Here is a 20,088-nt window from a genome sequence, read left to right as displayed (position 1 = left end):
GCTGTTCAGTAACACAGTCGTGAAGGCTTGGAAAGTGACCTTGTGCTAGCAGTCCACTAACTGCCATTTGTGTAAAAATACGATACTATCATTACAGTGATGATTATTAATCTAATTTTGACGTATCATACTGTTTAAAACCTTTACTCAAAACCAATATACGTTATTGTTTAAACCGTGTCTTATATTCGAACAAATTAAGAAGTCTTACCTCTGACAAAATGGAGATGTCCACTCATGAAGCGCGCGTGTGTCCTGCACGTGGCACAAAGGATTATGGGCGGAAGTGTACAATGATTAAAATGAAAATGCTTTCATCAGTTAAATCTATTAGATTTCTTAAATTGTTTTGGTACTCAAACATTTTTTTTAAAATCTACTCAACAAACCATTGCTGAATTTACCCCCCCAAAAAAGTGTGTAAATTTAAATAACTGAACATCTCAAAATTGTTGAATTTTGCTTAGATTTGATTAAAACTACTCATACACGTTTTTACTGAGTAATAATTACTATTACTCTCCTATTAGATTCTAATTAACCCCAATCACAGTTTTTACAGTGTATGAGAGACTGGGGACCTGTCCAGGGTGTTTCGCCCTGTGGTAGCTCGGATAGGGTCCAGCGCCCACCTCATTTAAATGAGCTTTTTGTATATATTAGAGCTGTTTCTTATATTTAGTAACTTTGCAATAAGTTGTGTTGTTTTATTTCGTTTAGTCAGTTACTGTTCTTATTGTCTTGAAGCAACGGAAACCACATATTTTCCTCAGGGATTAATAAAGTATTTTAATATCACTTTTGACAGCGAGAAACAAAATCAAGCATTTGAATAACTGGCAATGAGTCTTTCACATCACTGTAGAGGAATTTTGTACATGAATGGCCTGTTTAAGGCCAAACCATCTCAGTCTGGTTTAAGTGACTTCTAAGTCAGAAAACCTTCATTTCTTTATTTCTTTATTTAGCCATTCAAAAGTGCAAAAACTAGAGAGAAATCTTAAAAAAAAGACTGTAAGTCTGAACCTTTATATTTGTTTTCCAGAAAAGAAAACAAACATCATTGGTTAAATGTGCCGTTTGAAAATTACTGGCAGGTGACTTTATTCTATCACAATAAAAATTAGATAATTAAGCATTAAGCATAAAAATACAAATAAACAAATGAGATAAATAATCTACTACTATCTAATATCCAAAGTAAATAGAAGGAAATTCAAATAAATATTACAAAGCTCAGTAACAAATAAAATGTAGTCTCTCCTCACAGTCATGAGCATCCCAAACAGCCTTATTCCCTCCTGTGACCTTCCAGGCTCCACACTTTATCTTGGCATGTGGACATGATGGTTTTCCCTCTTCACCCCAGGCCTCATAGTCCATCTCCTGCCCGTCCACCCACAGCCAGTCCCCAGCCAGAAAGCGCAATCCAGTCCAGACATGTTCTGCCAGTGCCACACAGTGGTGTTATGTTTGCTCAACTCTTTCTGGATCAGCAGCATCTCAGTCTCAGATGCCACACTGGCCAGGTCATCGTGGTGCTCCCTGCAGTACTCCAGAGCTTCCTCCCAAGTCTTTTCCTGCTTCACCAGTGCTGCACTGTAGCAGAAGAAGGTTATTTTATATAATAGGCTTGCATCATACCACCTGCTTTCCCGCATACAGCCATAGTCTTCATGACCCAGAAGATAGTTATCGGGCTGACCTGGTTCCCACAAATACCAGGTTGGTGCTCCACCTCCTGACCACAGCCATTCTTTTCGGTTTGAGAAATTTCTTACCAGTCCTATCCACATAAAGTCATTGACATTGCTGGAGAGCTGCTGAAGTTTGTCATTATCCTTCTCATTACTGACAGGGGCCAGGTCTGTGTAATGCTGCTGACAGTAAATCTGAGCTTGACGCCAATCCATTTCCTGGTCAATGTAAACGTACTTGGAAAAAGTTGCAGACAAGCTAAGCAGGAGCAGGATGAAGATGAAGATTTGATCCATTGTTGATTTACTCCACAGAGTTCGTCAGAGTAGTGGGGATCCAAACAGTTTGGAAGATATATGCTGGAGATGTGAGTTTTACCTTTCAAAACCTATTTGCATGACAGGACTGCCCTTTCATTGTCAGTACCTGTTAGTATTCAGGAACACACACCTTATGCTCACTTGTTCAAGTAGCTGATAACTCACCAGAAACTCAAAAGAGACCAATTTTGATATCTCAAACACATCAAAACTTGAATGAAATTTCTATTTCATATACGGAACTTGAAAATGTATGAACATTTATTATCACAATTTTCAAAAAGCAGAAGATTAGAGGACAGTTAAAGGCACTGACTAATATTAATATTAACATATATTTAAATCCGGTTCTCCAAATCCAACAATTTTCATTTTGAATTTAACTTCTTGCTCTCAATCCTAGAGCTATACATTATTTGCTCCAACATCATTATATAGTAGTGGGTGACTGATATAGCTTTACAGCTGGGCCACTACTGCTTCTCTGGGCTACCTTTACAGAAGTGCTGCTGCTTTGCCTTTGTATGTTCTTTGTGCTTTTTCTTTTTTTCTTTTTTTTTTGCCAACTATCTTCTTTTGTTTAGGTTTTCTTCTGCCCATTTCAGTAACTGGCAGGGAATTAATTAGCTTGAGTCACTTTTTGTCTTATGCACAACTAACTTGGATTTCTGCAGTGAAACAGAATGTTTGATCTTTGCACATTCCTCTGGCTTTTTTAGATTTTAGGTTTAGGTTTTTAGATTAGCGTTTCAGCGCTGGGAAGTTATCTGCTCAGAAGAGAAAATGTAATTTGTTTTGTGTTTGTACATTTGGTTTCTCAACGTTTTATTTGTAAATTCTCATTTTTTGTGTTACACCACTTTTAGGAGGCCCTTTTTCTAGCTGCAGATAACCAGTGTGTTTCTGCAGTAGTGCTAACCACAGAGGGTGTGTATTTGATTTTTGTTTTGGATACATTAATAATTTGTTTTCTTTTACTCGGAAGCTGAAGGGCTAAAGTGGAGGTGACTGGGCGTTGTCCAGTTTTCCTTACAACTGTAAAAGGTTTTAAGCTCCCACTTGTCACACCAGCATTCTAGTGTGTGTGTGTATGACATCATTGCTTCCTCACTCTTTTCCACATTATTTCCACCCCTTCGTGTTGCCACATATTCATGATATATTTATTAACCGTACATACTAACATTCAGAAGGTGAAAGCTTACATATTAAAACTTTTGAGTTTAAAGTAGCTGCTGTTAGGCAGCTAAAAGTGTTTAGGTGTGTTGAAGAAAGACCCTATGCCAAGTTAATAACTTTGACTCACAATAACTGTATCTTATCAAACAAATGAGGCTCAGAGGGTGCTAAATTTGGCAGTTTTCTTTCAGAAGTCCCAGACTTAGAAACACTTTGAACCCATACTGTGGAAAGCCGAGCTTTCCAACACCCGAGCACCACACCACCATAGAGGCATAAAGTGGAAAAAAAAAACAAGCATATTGGGCCAAGCTAAACAAATTTTTAATTTCCATAAGGCAAAACTGAAATGTTGCTGGCTTCACATCAGACAAACAAATCACTGTATTCAGGAACAAGGCAAAGTCATTTTACATATTGTTATGTTTTCCTAATGGAAAAAACAAATGCAGAAGTCAGGAAAAGTAGTTCAAAGAGGACTGAAGGAATTTAATACCCTGAACTGGCCTTTGCTCTCTTTTGCATTCTTTCATTGTTTGTGCTGTGATTATTGTGTAATTTTTTTTTTTTGGAACTGCTATCAGCAAAAGTACTAGAAACTGTCTGTCAGAATTGTCCAACACTTGTCCTTCAGAATTGGAGCTGAGATTTGTCAGCAAACCTGCGGCACTGGCAGTTCCAGGGCAGGCAGGTGACTCAACTGATAACAACGGTCATACCTTCCTTATTTCACTAGAGTGCCAGAAAAGAGGAATACGAGAGCGGAGCCTGAGCTGTGTGAAGGAGTAGTGAGCTGGAGAAAAGCAGAGACTGAAATTGCAGTCTGAAAAGACAAATGTAAGAAAAGCAATTTGTACTGAACCAAAGTTCATATGTGTATGTCGTGCTGGGTCCCCAAACTGAAAGGTAGGGGGTTGTGTGGTGAAGCCTCCTTGAATATGTCAAATCTTTTCGGCCAGTTGCTTCACCAAAAGGCAGATCACATGAAGCCCCGTACAGCAGCTCAATTGAAAGTACTAACCTCTGCTGGTCATTCTTTGTATAGCAGCCCTGTTGTAGTAATACATGTGGGTACATACCGGTGAATATGTAAAAATAATGATGTAGAATACCCTTATGAGAGCTGGAGCCTATCCCAGCTACCATAGGGCGAGAGGCAGGTTACATCCTGCCTCTTGCATATGACATAGGGCTAACATATAGAGACACAGAACCATCCACACTCACATCTAAAGGCAATTTAGAATCACTAGTCAACCCAACCCAACTAACTGCATGTCGTAGAACTGTGGGAGGAATCCAGAGAACCTGGAGAGAAACCTGGAACAAACTCCACACAGAAAGACCCCGGCCAGATGATGGAGGGGAACTCATGACCTTCTTGCAGTGTGAGACGTAACATCACTACTGAAAAGTGTTACAGTGATACACTTCAGTCACAATTAACATAATTTGAAAAGCCTTGTGGAAATGTGATTAAAGTTATCAGTTATAGCAGTTTTGATGCTTTTAAAATAATTCAAATGCACCACAGGTTTATAATTTCATGACTGAACAGCAAGTGGCTTTAATAGTTTTAGCCTGTGCTGCCCTCTAGTGTACAGGATGGCATAATGCCTCCAGTTTTGCTTTCCTAGCTTTCAGTTGCTGATTCTAATGATGGCAAACACGGTAGGTTATTTTCAGCTCTTTAGCTAGCTCTGATGCCCATACCTGCATTAGAACATCACAGCAAGCTCATTTTTACTCACTCTTGCTGTGTGTGTGTCAGTGTGTGTATTTTGATGCAGATTTGCCTTTTTGCATGTGTTGTACTATCATTATTGTGTAGTTTTGCATAGAACTCATACGACTGAAGATCCTTTAAATCCCTTTGTTTATGTTCTTTAGCTCACTCTCCTCCAGGTTTGACTGAGACTCATCTTGTGCGAGTATTGGGACCGAAGCCTCATCAGTAAAGTGGATCAGGTCAGTTATGAACACCATATATTTTTATCTACATATACTTTTTGTCCATTAACATTATTAAAGATTCCCCAGCCATAGATGGAATCATTTGACAACTGTGAAGGAAGCTAATCATAGCTTTCAAATGTAGCAGCTTTAGGTTTTTCCAGAGCCATAATTTTTTACTGTAGCTGAGAACAGTGACTGATCAGACTTTAAGCGCTAGATCCAAATAGGCAGGAGTCTACCATAGATGACAGGACCTAAGTTGCAGACTCTGCAAAGGTGCTCTGGAGAATATGTTCAAGGTTCTTTATTTGTCACATGCATAATTATACAAGTATAACACACAGTGAAATGTAACCTGACACGCTCCTCGACGTGTGCAAAAATGGGGGGGGGGGAGGAAGAACATTATATATATATATATATATATATATATATATATAGTATATACATTGGGTGAATGTGCAGTAGAAGCAGCAAGCAGGTGAATTCTGTACATTAATAAGAATAGACATTGTGCCTGGGTTTAGAATGTCTGGAAGAGAGTCCTGTCTCAGTCAATTATAGATGATGTGAGAGGGCGGGTGTGTGTGTATTTAGGGCCCAGATGGCTTGGGGATAGAAGCTCCTCTTGAGTCTCTCTGTCCTTGCCTGGATGATGCGGAACCTTCTACCAGATTGCAGAAGTTGGAACAGTTTGTTGCCAGGATGGGACGGGTCCTTCAGTATCTGCGCTGCTCTAGTCCAGCATCTCCTGGTGTAGGTGTCCTGAAGCGGGGGGAGAGCAATCCTGCAGCAGCGTTCTGCTGTACGGATCACTCTCCGGAGAGCTTTTTGGTCCTTCACACAGCTGTTCCCAAACCACGATGTCATGTTCTGTGTGTGGATGCTCTCCAGAGCGCCTGTATAGAAAATCCTGAGGATCTTTGGAGAGACCCTGAACTTCCTCAGTTGTCATAGGTGATACAGGCGCTGCCTAGCTTTTTTGGTCTGGACCTGAATGTGGGCAGCCCATGTCAGGTCTGAGGAGATGTGGACACCAAGATACTTGAAGGACTGCACCCTCTCCACTGGAGCTCCATTGATAATAATGGGCTTGTAGTCTCTGTGCTGACTCCTTCTGAAGTCCACCACCAGCTCCTTGGTCTTGCCGACGTTCAGCTGGAGGTGGTTGTCCTGGCACCATGATGCCAGATTCTTTACTTCGTCCATGTAGGCCGCCTCATCGTTTTTGGAGATGGCACCCAACACCACTGTGTCGTCAGCAAACTTCACAATGGTGTTGGAGCCATGGGTGACCACACAGTCTGAAGTGTAGAGGGAGTAGAGCAGTGGCGAGAGGACACATCCCTGTGGTGCTCCTGTGTTGATGGTGATGCTGTTAGAGACGCATCGACCCACCCTCACCACCTGAGTTCTATGTAGCACACAGTAGTAGGATGTAAGCGAGCTGGCATAGCACACACTAAGAAGCACAACCCAAATGGCTTCAAGAATGTGCAGGAATATCTATGCCACATATGGATTAGGACAACAGGTTGAGAAAAGAGTTAAAGTCCTGTGGGACTTCAAGTTCCAGACAGAGAAGCATTTTCTGGCCAACAAAAAAGACGTAGTGGTGGCTGACAGGGAGAAGAGAACACTGCAAATGCGATGGTGAGTGTGTGATGGAGCTGAGATTTCTTGTTTAATCCCCATGGATGCTGTCACACTTAACCAAGCTGTGTTTCTAGTGTTGCCATAATGCGGCATTTCAGGAATACATTTTTCTGGTTTTAAAGATTACGTTAAATTTGCACAAACGTTAATTTCCAGTCTTTTATGAGGACATGATTTTAAGGGCTATTAAATCATGCAGGCAACACTTTTAAGAATCAAAATGAGAGTTATTACGTGCACATTTATACAATTTCTTACCTGTTTCAATTTTTTTTGTTGGTTTTCAGTCTAATCAATTGCAGCCTCTTACATGTTGTTGAGACCTGTTAGGACCTTTAGGAAGCCCATGTTATGGACATAGCTTTAATGTCTGCTTTTTCAGAAAATAAGGTTTTCATGTTATGTAAGTTCTGTAAGATGGTTGTATGTCTGCATTCATGATTATAAATTTTACCAAATAACACAGAAAAGAACACAGCAAATAGCAAAAATAAAACAATGAAAAAATATATTGTAAAAAGAAGCCAAATGCCTGACGAAATGTCTGTTTTCAGTAGAGCTCCATCACACTCGCTCACTTTCTCTTCTCTCATCCAACATTTGTTAGCTTATATTTGATTGATCAGAATCAAAGATGATTCAGATGTAGTTCAGAGAAAAAAGTCTGACTTTTTTCTCCAAAATTTTGTTGTACACTTTTGTGACCTTGTGTCACGGCTCATGAGGCGAGCCGTATGGAATTATTAAGGAACCAAGATGCGGCAGCTCAGATGCAAGTGAGTTTATTCGTCAAATGTAGATACAAACAGAGATGGCTAGGCTGAGCATGAAACTAAGCAAACCTAAACTGGGAAAACTAACAGAATCAACCAGAAACAGAGATGCAGGGAGACACGGAGAGACAATTATCGATGACGGAGGAAGATACACAGATGAACCAGTAACGAGGACGAGGTAACAAACACTATAAATCAGGGGATGGGAAACAGTAGGGGGACACACCTGGGAGACATCACAGGGGAAACGTAAACAGAACGCACTGACATCAGACAGGGACCTTCAAAGTAAAACAGGAACACATACACACAAAAACACAGTCTAAGAAACGCGGACTTGACACAGGAATACAGAGGCAGAAAAGACTAAACACTAAACTGAGGAAGAACAGAACCAAAATACATCACAACGATAGAAAACACAAAACGCTGGGTCAAAAGACCTAGGATCATGACACCTTGTATCTGGAAGAGCAATTATAAATAAACCTTACTTACTAAATGCTTGTAAATGTTAACAAAGAACAAAGCAAAAATTGTAAAATAAATTAAACAAAAGTGGACTTAATATTGGTCCAGTAGAGTAGAGTGTAGTCAAACGAGGCATACATCATACACGATGTATGCCTGGGGATGTTACCGTAGTAGACAGAATTTTGCATCCAGTCATCGTGGCAGTGTCATGCAAACTGTTCTTTTGCTGGGTGGAATGATTGTACAGCGAAAGTCTTCAATGACAAAAACATGGGTGCACAAGTTTTCATTTATTTTGGATTTTCTGTAATCCACAAAGTGTCATGGGTACACATAAAGGGATCAAATATATAGTCTCACTCACTTAAAACTTTTAATAAGTGGTACACCTCTCTCCTTTAAGTTTGTGGTTACCGCACTTTACATTTCAGAGGCAGGATCCTCTTGGTCCCCTCCCTCCGGCCTGGCACATATGATAATCAACAGTAATGTTTAGAAACTGGCTGGTTCAGCCACTACTACATGTAGTACCAGTTTCCTTTTTCTTTTTGTTTTTTTTTTAAAACAATACATTATTTTTACATTCTTTTTCAGGACAACTTGGTCCACACAGTTTGTCTTCATCATGCATCTACATTTGGGTCCTCATCACCCTACAACTCAGCTGTTCAATAAAGAAATTATGAATTACATCAATCTACCTTTATAAACATAAATGAACTGGATTATTTCGATTTAGATTGTTATTTATTTTAATTAAGATAAAAAATTAGTCTTTAATGGTCAGTGAGGTAACATTGAAGTGTCAGCTCCAATTACCCAACATCACTTGGACTATATGAACACATGCAAGAGATCAATTAGCCTATATTCATGCCAGAGTCTTTAGTCTGTAACTGCCCTGCAACTGTTTTTCTGGTAGAAGCACATCCAACATGCACCAGCAGCTTATGAAAACAATATATTCTAATGTGTTTTTTAGTAGAGCAGTAATGAACTGTTGTCAGATTTTTTTTATTTGAGAAAAAAAAAAAGAAATACTAAGGAAGCCCAGGTGTCCCAGTTTTACACTAGTGGTGTGCGACACTGCAGATATTGGTATCGATCCAATACCAGGTAAATATAGGGCCAGTATTGCCAATACCAATACATATACTAATACTTAAAATCTATAAAGGCAGCTTATGTAGGGGAGAGCAGTGTATCATCATTTAGAACATGAGGCATCGTAACTTTGCAAATTCTGAACACATTTCAATAACCATGAAATCCCTGTGATTCTACAATAATGAGCCAATTCAATAAAAACACCATTTTTTTTTCTGCTTTTTGAAACTAAGGGTTGTTTTGTTTTTTGAAAACCTGAAATGTAAACGTGTCGTCTCTAAAGCACAAATTATGTTGTTTAAATGTGCTGTTGGTTACAAATAAAACAAACCTGACAAATTCAGACATTTTTTATCAACTATGCACATTTTGCATAGTTGATTAATTTTTTTTCATTTCACAAAAACAAAGTTATGATACAATTCAGTGTGAAAAGAGTCTCAAATTGTGATCTGTGAATATCAGGCGATTTGTGCATTTAATGGCTTTTAAGTGAGTGAAAAGATTGTGAACAGTATCTTTAGATATTTATCCAGACAGGAAAGCATAGCTAAAATGATTTGATTTATGAAGAACTGTGATTATTGAGTCAGATTTTTATATACAAATTTCTAAATAGTTTTGCTTCTGTTCAGATTGTCTGTATTTGTGTATGGATTGGAGCATGCATTTGTTACTATTCAAAATTTGCAAATTTATTAGTTAGTTTAGTTTACACTTATCGATCACATCATATGCGCTTTTAAACCTTTCAGTATAATTCCTTTCCATCACAGCACTCATTCAACAAGTGCAGCTTCACTATGTCAACAAACAGTGGGGCATTCTCAAAATGTAACACGAGACTGCTTGTCTATTATGAGTGTTTTTCTTTGTGTGCAAGAAAAGCTATAAAAGCTAGAATGATGAACAGGATCTGGAGATTATTTTCAATAACCTTTCTTATTTTTAAAACGTTTTACTCACTGAAACAAAAAATGAAGAAACACAATGTTTGTTAAATAATTGAAAGCTGACTTTGCCATTCCCACAACTGTTTTGATTCAAAACTTTATCAATCACAGAAATTTATGATTAATGCAAATGAATTTTGCACAGTAAATAGGCTCAATAACAAATAAAATGTAGTCTCTCCTCACAGTCATTAGCGTCCCAAACAGCCTTGTACCCTCCTGTCACCTGTAAGGCTCCACACTTTATCTTGGCATGTGAACATGATGGCTTTCCTTCTTCACCCCAGGCCTCATAGTCCATCTCCTGCCCGTCCACCCACAGCCAGTCCCCAGCCAGAAAGCGCAATCCAGTCCAGACATGTTCAGTGGTGTTATGTTTGCTCAACTCTTTCTGGATCAGCAGCATCTCAGTCTCAGACGCCACACTGGCCAGGTCATCGTGGTGCTCCCTGCAGTACTCCAGAGCTTCCTCCCAAGTCTTTTTCTCCTTCACCACATTGGCACCGTAACAGAAGAAGGTTTTTTGATTCTGTAGTTTTTCATCATTCCACATTTTATTCCACACGCAGCCACCATCTTCATTCCCGTTAAAGTCATTAGGTTCACCTGGTCTCCAGAAAAAAGTGGATGCCACTCCACCTCCTGACCACAGCCATTGCGTTCTGTTTGAGCAATTTCTCACGAGTCCTATCCAGATACAGTGATTGACATTGCTGGAGAGCTGCTGAAGTTTGTTGTCATCCTTGTCGTTACTGACAGGGGCCAGGTCTGTGTAGTGCTGCTGACAGTAACTCTGAGCTTGAGGCCAATTCATTCTGTCATTAACGTGAATGTACTTTGTAAAAGTTCCAAACAATCTCATCAGGAGTAGGATGCAGGTGAAAATCTGATCCATTGTTGAATTTCTCTAAAGGGTTCAGCAGAGAAATGAGGATCCAAAGAGGTTTGTAAGATATTTGCTGGAGATGTGAGCTTTGCATGTCAAAGCATATTTACATATCAGGGCGGCCTTTTTATCCATGCTGTAGTACAACACAAGTTGAATGAAACGATCACTTCAGATGTGGAGGTTGAAAATTTGTGATTACTGATCATCTGAATTTCATTGAGCAAAAAATTTGAAAGAACCTGAATAAAAGTATAAAATTAATCTGTTTCATCAACTGACTCAATAGGAATGTATCTTTTATTTTAACCTTCAGCTACACACACACACGTCACAAGGAGGACATATTGGTAATATAGTTGTTTTTGTTTTGTTTTTTCAGTTTACCCAAAGTTAACAATACTTGGAAACCATTCATATGCTTAAAGAAATCCAAGGTTAATAGGAGAAGCTAGACAAATATCTTTTTTTGCATAAGACAAACTGACGTAATGTTGGTTCCCATTACACAAACAAATCAGTTTTTTTTTCATATACAAATCATATACAAATCACATATTTTTTAGTATTTTTCCATATTGTCATGTCAACCTTCTGAGAAACAAATGAACAGGTCAAGAGAATAAATTAAAACAGGACTGAAAATGGTCCTTATATTTTTTGAGAGGGATTTAATTAGTTGGGTTTTTCTTGTATTTTCCTATTTTTCTCCTTTCTCTATTCTTTCTTGTATTCTGCATATTTCAGATTTGCCTTTCTATACATAATATAAATAACCTACGGCAGACCCCATGACAACTTCATGCTTTTCAGCATTTTTCAACAGTATTATTTCACCCTGAGGCTACGTCCACAGGTATTTTTGAAAACGCAGACTTTGCGTTTGGGCCTTTCGTCCACACATTTTTGATCACTCAAAACAGAGATTTGAGCGATTGAATGTCCACCCCTGCTAGGGTGGATATTTTGTTTCGAAAACTCAGTGTGGACGAGGAAAACAGAGATTTAGTCACGAACGTGAAAGGTGTGCGTCGTTTTTGATGTCACACTGTGCGCCACAATATTGTTCACAAGAAATTTCTACAAAAAAACAAAAAACAAACTGTTGCTGTTAATCTTACTATTTGCAGTTTTTACACACTTACATATACAGTCGGTATCAGTTGCTGTTTACACTCTGGCTGCAGCTTTGCAGCTCGCAGCAACACGTACCAACAACAGCAGTAACCAGGATTCAGTGCAGACTTATTATGCCGGCGAGGCATGATTGCAGGTGCATCCATCTCCCATGCCACGGCATTGCAGACCACGCCCCAACATAATAGAACTTTTTTCATTCTTGCATGGCTTGTGGTGTCACTGCTGTGTAGTTTTTTTCTATGGACCATATTTTAGAAATGATTGTCAAAAAAAATATTCTCTGTTTGTATCCCCCAGCTCGCTTTTCATCCAGTTTCTTCCCAAGACGCGTCCTCCAACTTTTGTAAGTCAAAATGATCAGATTTTATTATGTCATGATATATCATATCATGCACATTTGTAAACCTTCTGAGACTAACCCCCCTCCCAAAGCTTCTTCAATATGTGCACCTTCACTCTGATGGATTAAGCTCAATATCGTGTGAAATGTTTTTTACTCAGTGACGATTTCAGTTCAGTTTTATTTATACAGCGCCAAGTCACAACAATAGTTGTCTCAAGTTGGTTTACAGTGCAAAATAAAGACCCTAACAATCAGACGACACTTAGCGACAGTAGGGAGGAAAAACTCTCTTTTAACAGGAAGAAACCTCTGAAGAGGTTTCTCTTCTTTCCAGAGGATCATCGGCTGCGCACAGAGGATCTTTGGCTGTGCTCTTCCCTCCCTAGAGGAGCTGTACAGATCCCGCTACCACAGAAAAGCCTGTAGCATCTTGAAGGACACATCCCACCCGCACATCACCTGTTCCAGCTGTTAACCTTAGGATTGGTGTACAGGACAATTAAGGCCCAAACAGCACATACACCAGGGCTGTTACATTAATAAATATACTCAGGGGATAAACCAGTGTGAAAAATACAAACTTAACTGTGCAATATTCTTTAACTATGCAATATTTCCAAGGACTATTTCACTGTGCGACAACCACATTTTTCACTGTTCACGCTTACATACAGCCTTGTCTATATGCTATATATTACAGGTGGGCCATTTATATGGATACACCGTAATAACATGGGAATGGTTGGTGATATTAAAGTCCTGTTTGTGGCACATTAGTATATGTGAGGGGGCAAACTCCTCAAGATGGGTGGTGACCATGGTGGCCAATTAGAAGTCGGCCATCTTGGATACAACTTTTGTTTTTTCAATAGAGATTGACGGACCACGTGACTTTCACGCATTGCATTGTGGGTACATGTGGCAACAACATCAAGACACTGCATCAAACACTAGCATTTCCAGCACCGGTAATCATTAATTCTGCGGTTTTAATCCCTACTTTCATTTTATTTGCCCCAAAAACAGTTATGTACAAAACAACGGAGAACGCGGCAGGTCCATACAAAGACAGACTTGACGAAAAGGCAAAAAAAAAAAAGTACGAGGAAAAAAATCAAAGGAGTTATGGGTCAGACCCATACGAGCAGTGGAGTAAGGACGTTAGCGTGCTGCCCAACTTTATTCACACACATATTTATTATTATATGATCCCGAATGAAGTGTGAGTCCCTACACTCACAAAATGTTTACTAACTTTAGATCCCTGCAACAAGCCCAGGTCCAGTTTACTTGATTTGGACTATTCCATTTCACCGCTGTTGTTACATTTTTTTCTTTATCTCCTGTACAGGCCAACACAATCTATTTGTTGTTTCAGGTTGTAGTATTACACAACATTTTCAGATGTAATAGAAAAAAAGAGTGTTTTGTAATTAATTCTATTTTTCTTTATTTATAAATGGCATTATTGTTTCATTCTATTATAGAATCTTAGAAGAAAGAGGCAACATTGCATTCCATCATGCTTTATTAGCTGCTTCGGTGAAAAACAAATCAACAATGAAAAAAAAAACCATGTTCGAAAACAGTTATTCATCACTTGTTTCAATACAACACTTGGGGACATATATGCGTGACTTTTCGTGGCTGTTTTGATATCGCTCTCTCTCTTAACCAATCGCTGTGTAGCAGCTTTAAACTCGGTCTGACCCAGGCTGATAGAGGGTGCCCAGTCTGGATCGCATTCCAGCATTTTGTAAGCTGGTTTTTCTATAAAACACATCAAAAAATTGGCAAACATTAGCCCGCAAAGTCACAGTGAACAAAGCAGCATAGCGCAACGAATTCAATTCAAATCAATATAAGACTTATTTGTAACCTACATCAACAATTATGTTACGATAAATTACGTAATAACTACAACAGAAGACTTGCCTTTGTGGAAATGCTTGGAGCAGACTAACATATGAGCTGGAGTGTTCTGAAACTTTATATTTTGGTCTTCGAATTGCTGCAATCCAGGCCATCCGTCGGCTCTTTGTTACTTCAGAAACGTGGCTTAAACAATTTCTCTTCCACGACATAATCCGATAACAACCGATCTCTTTACCTGTCGGCTTCCCGTGGCTGTCATGTGACCGGCTATTGCAGTTAATAATACAACAGCTTCTTGCCATTTTTTGTGTTTCTTTTTATCGCTGTGTGACTGTTTTCATGTGAAAGCCTGCAGTGCTCTAGTACCGCTTGCCACTCGTTCCCAGAATCCCTTGCGGTTTTGCCCCTGAATGACGTCACATTTTCAATCTCTATAGGAAGAGGGCCATGTGACACATCAAACTTATTGGCAATATCACAAGAAAAACAATGGTGTGCTTGCTTTCAACGTAACTTTATTCTTTCATGAGTTATTTACAAGTTTCTCTTTGTTCACAGCCACTGACATGTCGAAGAGGTTAACACGTGAGGAGCGGATCGAAATCGTGTTGATATCTGGTGAACGTAGTAACCGGGTCATTGCAGCAGATTTCAATGCAAGACACCCTAAAAGATAGGGCAGGGTATTGTCACTGATTTCTAGAATCGATTCGATTCCGATTCACAAGGTTCTGAATCGATTCGATTCACGATTGGATTGGATTCAATTCAATTCGATTTGAATCTGGGAAATTTTGCCTCAGACAGTCAGAAATATTAAAATTCAGATTAGTAAATTTACATATTTTTGTATCTATAAAAAGGAAGCTGAACCTCGCAAGACTTTATCAAAGGTGTGAGCATCACAGCAGATGCCTTTGTGTCAAAGTAGCTGAAGATAAAACACAGAAAAACATGAAGGTGATTTTCCTGGCCTGGGATTTTATAAAAATATTCTGCAGTAGATCAAAAATGAAAGAAAACCATTAATCAACATGTGAACATTACTTCTGAATTTACAGCGGTTTTATTAAAAAACACGGCTGAGCGTTTCACATTTTGCATAATTTTAAAAATGTTAAATTTGTTCAGTATTGAATGGCAGAAATTAGGTTTTCTTTTCGGAAGTAAGTAAAAGGGAAAAAAACATCGGCCAACAGCGCTGTAAACAACGGTAGACTTGTGCATAACAAGCAAGCGAATAATGCAGAAAACAGATTTTTAGACGAGAAACTGTTCTTGAAGTACACTGAGAAAGAGAGAGAGAGAGAGCTGTGCATGAAGTGTGATTTTATCCTGGTAGAAGCAAAACAGCAAAAGTCAGAGGGAATCCATGATGATGTTTATGTGAAGCGCAGTTTGGATCTTCTTTTGCTGCTGGTTCGGTCAATATTGTTTGGAGAGAGATAAAACTAACAGCTTTAGAATCAGTGCAAAAAGGGCGTTAACACAAAGCGCGGACCTGCCGAAACAGAATCAGTGAGCTGTCGGCTTTCAGCCCCGACCGTGTCCGTGCTGTTGGGTGAGAAAGGCAACATCTCACTGATTCTGATCCGCGGGGCTGCGCTGTGTTTACGTCTTTGAGCGGAATCCGTGTACCTGCTTTCATTTACTGTTTTAGCTGTTTTGTGGTTGTCAAAATTTTCTGAGGTTTCACCTGAGATTCTGGCATTTCCGGCAAAATAAATTTATATTAAAAAATCGATTCAGGATTTTAATGAATCGATATCACGTTATCCAAGCCAGAATCGATTGTAATCGATAAATTGATTATCAAAACCCACCCCTACTACAAGACCACCCATCTCCCATGCTACAGTCAGCAAACTGCTTGCTAAGTTTCGTGAAACTGGTTCAGTGTTGGATTTGCCAAAATGTGGACGCAAGAAAACTGTCATTAATGAAGAAACATCAGTGGCTGTCCTAGCTTCATTCAGCAAGAGCCCACAGCGTAGCACTCGCCGCATGTCACTGGAGAGTGGCATTAGTCGAACATCCCTTTGGCGGATATTAGCTACTCACAAATGGCACCCTTACAAACTCCAGCTACTGCAGCATCTTTTAAAGGCATTACAAAGCTGCTGATATTCTACCTAATCTTGTGATCATTGCACTAGCCGTAGCTCAGCCGCAACAAGAAGTGGTCATTCCTATATTCAAAGATCACCTCTTCCGAAAGAAGCGAAACCTACTAACAAGTTTATTCACATGGTGTGGAACAACTGAAGATGATGGAGACCAACTACCAGATACTAAAAAGATTTCCAAAACACTTTTACAAGAGTTTGAAGCTAATATATTTCAAATACTGGGGGGAAAAAAATCACCATCTGGTGTTAGTGGCAATTCTTTTGAGGCTGATGAAAAGGAGTGTGCGAGCACACTTATTCATGCTGTGCTCTCACATGCTGCAAAAAAGTCCCACTACAAACCACCTGTTCCACTCCACAAGTTACTCTTTGACAACATGTTGTCTGACGTCAGGATCAAAGACCTGCATATAGATAAAAAAGAAATTAAACAGGATTGATGAGGCCATTTACCAAGAGCTCCATAGCAAAACATTTTGTAAATAAAAACATTTACTAATGTTACTGAATGACGGGGACCCAGTACCGGGAAATTTACAGATCCATATAATTAAAAAGCACTTGATCGAGTCTATGCAGAATCCAGCCCTGAGTGCGGCTGAAGAGGTTGAAAAATACAGGTCTTCTGTGGAAATCTGTATCGAGAACTTGGTGAAGCATGTCATTAAAAATGCTGACTCATCCTGCTCTTCTGAAAAAGCCGATGCCATCGCCAAGCGGCTGTTCAGGAAAATCTGGCCTAGAATTAAAAAAATTCAAATCCCTGCTGAAAATGTGATATTCTTCACTAATATGGTGTACAAGTCTCTCATTGAGAAATGGAAAGACCCAGATGTCATACTGACTTACCCCAAGACTGGTTTGAGGCAGATAGCTGTCCCTCACAGAGCCTGGTTCTGCCAGAGGCTTCTCTATTTTAACAGATCGGGTGGCAGGCAGAGGTCTTGGTTCTCCAATACCGAGCTTCCAAAAATGACTTGTGGTATGGCATGTGAAACACTGGAACCAGCCAGATTACTCAGGCTATGTCCACACGTACAGGTGTATTTTTGAAAATGGAGATTTTCCGTTTTTGTTTTAAAAAAGAATCCTGTCCACACGTAAAAGCTAAAATGAAGGAAAACGCTGCTAGGAACATGCCAAAGCAACAGGTGTCGATATGCCTAACCGTGTAGAAATGTTGGCCAATCAGAAGTCTAGAAGCCTCGGTTGGAAATAGTAAACAAAGTTGGCACATAGAATCAGAACCGAGTCCTACGTGTGGAGGAACAGTAACTGTGTGTGTATATATGAGCATTTAAACACTGCAGAGAGTACAATTAACAGTATTTTGTCTAAGTCCCCCATTGTAGAAATCCATTTCACCGAAACAATAACGTGGCGCACAGTGTGACGTCAAAAAAGCGCACACCTTTGACGCTGCGTTTTTTTCCGTTTTCCTCGTCCACACGTAAATGCAAAAACCGAGTTTTCGAAAATATCCACCCTGGCAGGAGTTTTTAAAAATCTCAGTTTTCAGTGACCGAAAACGCCGTTTACGTGTGGACAAAGGTGCAAACGCATAGAAAAATCTCAGTCTTCAAAAATACCCGGGTACGTGTGGACGTAGCCTTAGCCTGAGTACCTGGCCTTCTTTCAGGTACTAGGTGGCGTGCAGGAGAGTATTCAACACGAGAGGACTTCAATGCTCACCTGGGCAATGGCCGTATGACCTAGAGGGATGTGACTGCCAGGAACAACCTGCCCAATCTGAACCCAAATGGTGGTGACAGGTTAATCAGATTTTGAAGTTGCTTTATGCACTTTGTGATCAACAAACAAATTATATTTTGTTTCAGAAGGCAAAGTAGTTTTTCATAGTAACTAATTAAATGCCATTAACCTAAATACTGAGAACAGACTTTACATCGTTTTCAGACCCCTGTGGTCTTTCGCTACTCAGGTTAAGTCACTTAGATAACTTAAAAATATAATTGTTTGGCTTTTTTCAGCGTTTTATTTCTTTCTGAGTAAATCGCTTTGGCTGAGATTAAAGTTATAGTTTTCACATCTGAATAAACGTCAAACAGAAAACTGGTTAAACAGAAGTGTGAGGTTGTTGAGAATTTACTCCAGTGTCGTGTTATTTATTAGCGAGAAAGGAGCAGATGACTTAGTCTATTAAACTCCACCAAGACAGCTGGTAATGCAAATCTGAAGGCTAGACCGTCCCATTTCACAGCCTCGCACTTCCGGCCTTCTCGGTCTTCGAAGGAGCCAGCCCACGCAGACCACGAAGGCCGGGTCTCCGAAGTGATGAATTGGGACATAGCTTTTGTGTGTGTGAGTAAGAGAGATAGTGAGAATGTAAAATATTATCTGTTAATGATATAGTTGACATGATGTTGCATACTCTATGCTATTAATTTTAAAACTGAAGTGCTGCTAATTGAACAGTATGTGCTGTAATGCATTAATACAATGTACCAGAATAGAACAGAATGGAATAATACAGTGAACAGGAGCAATGAGAAGTATGCAATGTAATGATGAGCACGCCTAAAGATCTGCAGAAAGGTTCACAGAATCATTTTCCCACTGAATCGACAGGGTAACTCAAAGCCGTCAGGTACCATTCTGAGCAGTAGAGGGCAGCGCAGACTGTCTATTTGATCAGCTACAGCATGACATCATGTATAGATACTGCGCAATGGAAGTATTATCTTTCCTATGTATTGAGATAAAAATAATGGAGGCAAACTAACTTACAACAACCTAGAAATTTGTATAGAATGTTCTTCCCACAAACAAAGCTTCAGGTATTTCATTGGTGATTTTTATGTTGCAACAAATCTTTAGTAGACTATAGCATAATGGTAAATGGCCTGTATTTGTATAGCACTTTACTTAGACCCCAAAGCGCTTTACACTACATTCAGTCATCCACCCATTGACACACCGGTCAAGGCAAGCTACATTGTAGCCAGGGACCCAGTACCACTGACGAATGTTCTGTAAATATTTATAGTTCTGCAAATATTTATTTCAAATTATTTGGACCATGTAAGTGTATTAGTTGACATCAAAGTGAGCCTTTAAATTGCCTAACAACAAACAATTCAAACAAGGCAATTTATTTCACATCCAGTGAATCATTTTAAAAACCCCAAGACCGGTTTGAGGCAGATGGCCATCCCTCACTGAGCCTGGTTCTGCCAGAGGTTTCTCTCTCACTCATTCACACACCGGTCATGGCAAGCTACATTGTAGCCACAGCTGCCCGGGACGCACTGACAGAGGCGTGGCTGCTGGACACTGGCGCCACCGGGCCCTCTGACCACCACCAGTAGGCAACCGGTGAAGTGTCTTGCCCAAGGACACAACGACCGAGACTGTCCGAGCCGGGGCTCAAACCGGATTACAAGACAAACTGCCAACTCTTGAGCCATGTTCACCCCGATAATAAGAAAAGTCTACAGCTTGTTGAATATTTTATTTATTTTTGTGTAAACATCAAATGTATGTCATGTCTATCATATCTATCAGTCACACAAATGGATAGATCACAGGGGGCTGTGGGTGATGAATTAATTATAAACATTTTTGCTTCTCTATTG

General features: G+C 39.6%; 3 pseudogenes; 1 reads left to right on the top strand and 2 right to left on the bottom strand.

Annotated features, from left to right (window-relative positions):
* Positions 1-1,325: 1,325 nt before the first annotated feature.
* Positions 1,326-1,994, bottom strand: LOC118454863 (E-selectin-like; annotated as a pseudogene).
* An 8,368-nt stretch (positions 1,995-10,362) lies between these two features.
* Positions 10,363-11,014, bottom strand: LOC102788262 (E-selectin-like; annotated as a pseudogene).
* Positions 11,015-13,703: 2,689 nt separating this feature from the next.
* On the top strand, positions 13,704-18,208 carry LOC148096106 (uncharacterized; annotated as a pseudogene).
* The last annotated feature ends 1,880 nt before the right edge of the window (positions 18,209-20,088 follow it).

The sequence above is a fragment of the Neolamprologus brichardi genome, chromosome 23 (assembly GCF_056152115.1).
Source record: "Neolamprologus brichardi isolate AB-2024 chromosome 23, ASM5615211v1, whole genome shotgun sequence".
Taxonomy (NCBI): Eukaryota; Metazoa; Chordata; class Actinopteri; order Cichliformes; family Cichlidae; genus Neolamprologus; species Neolamprologus brichardi.
The sequence above is the reverse complement of the archived record's forward strand: the minus strand, read 5'-3'. Positions and strand labels throughout refer to the sequence as shown.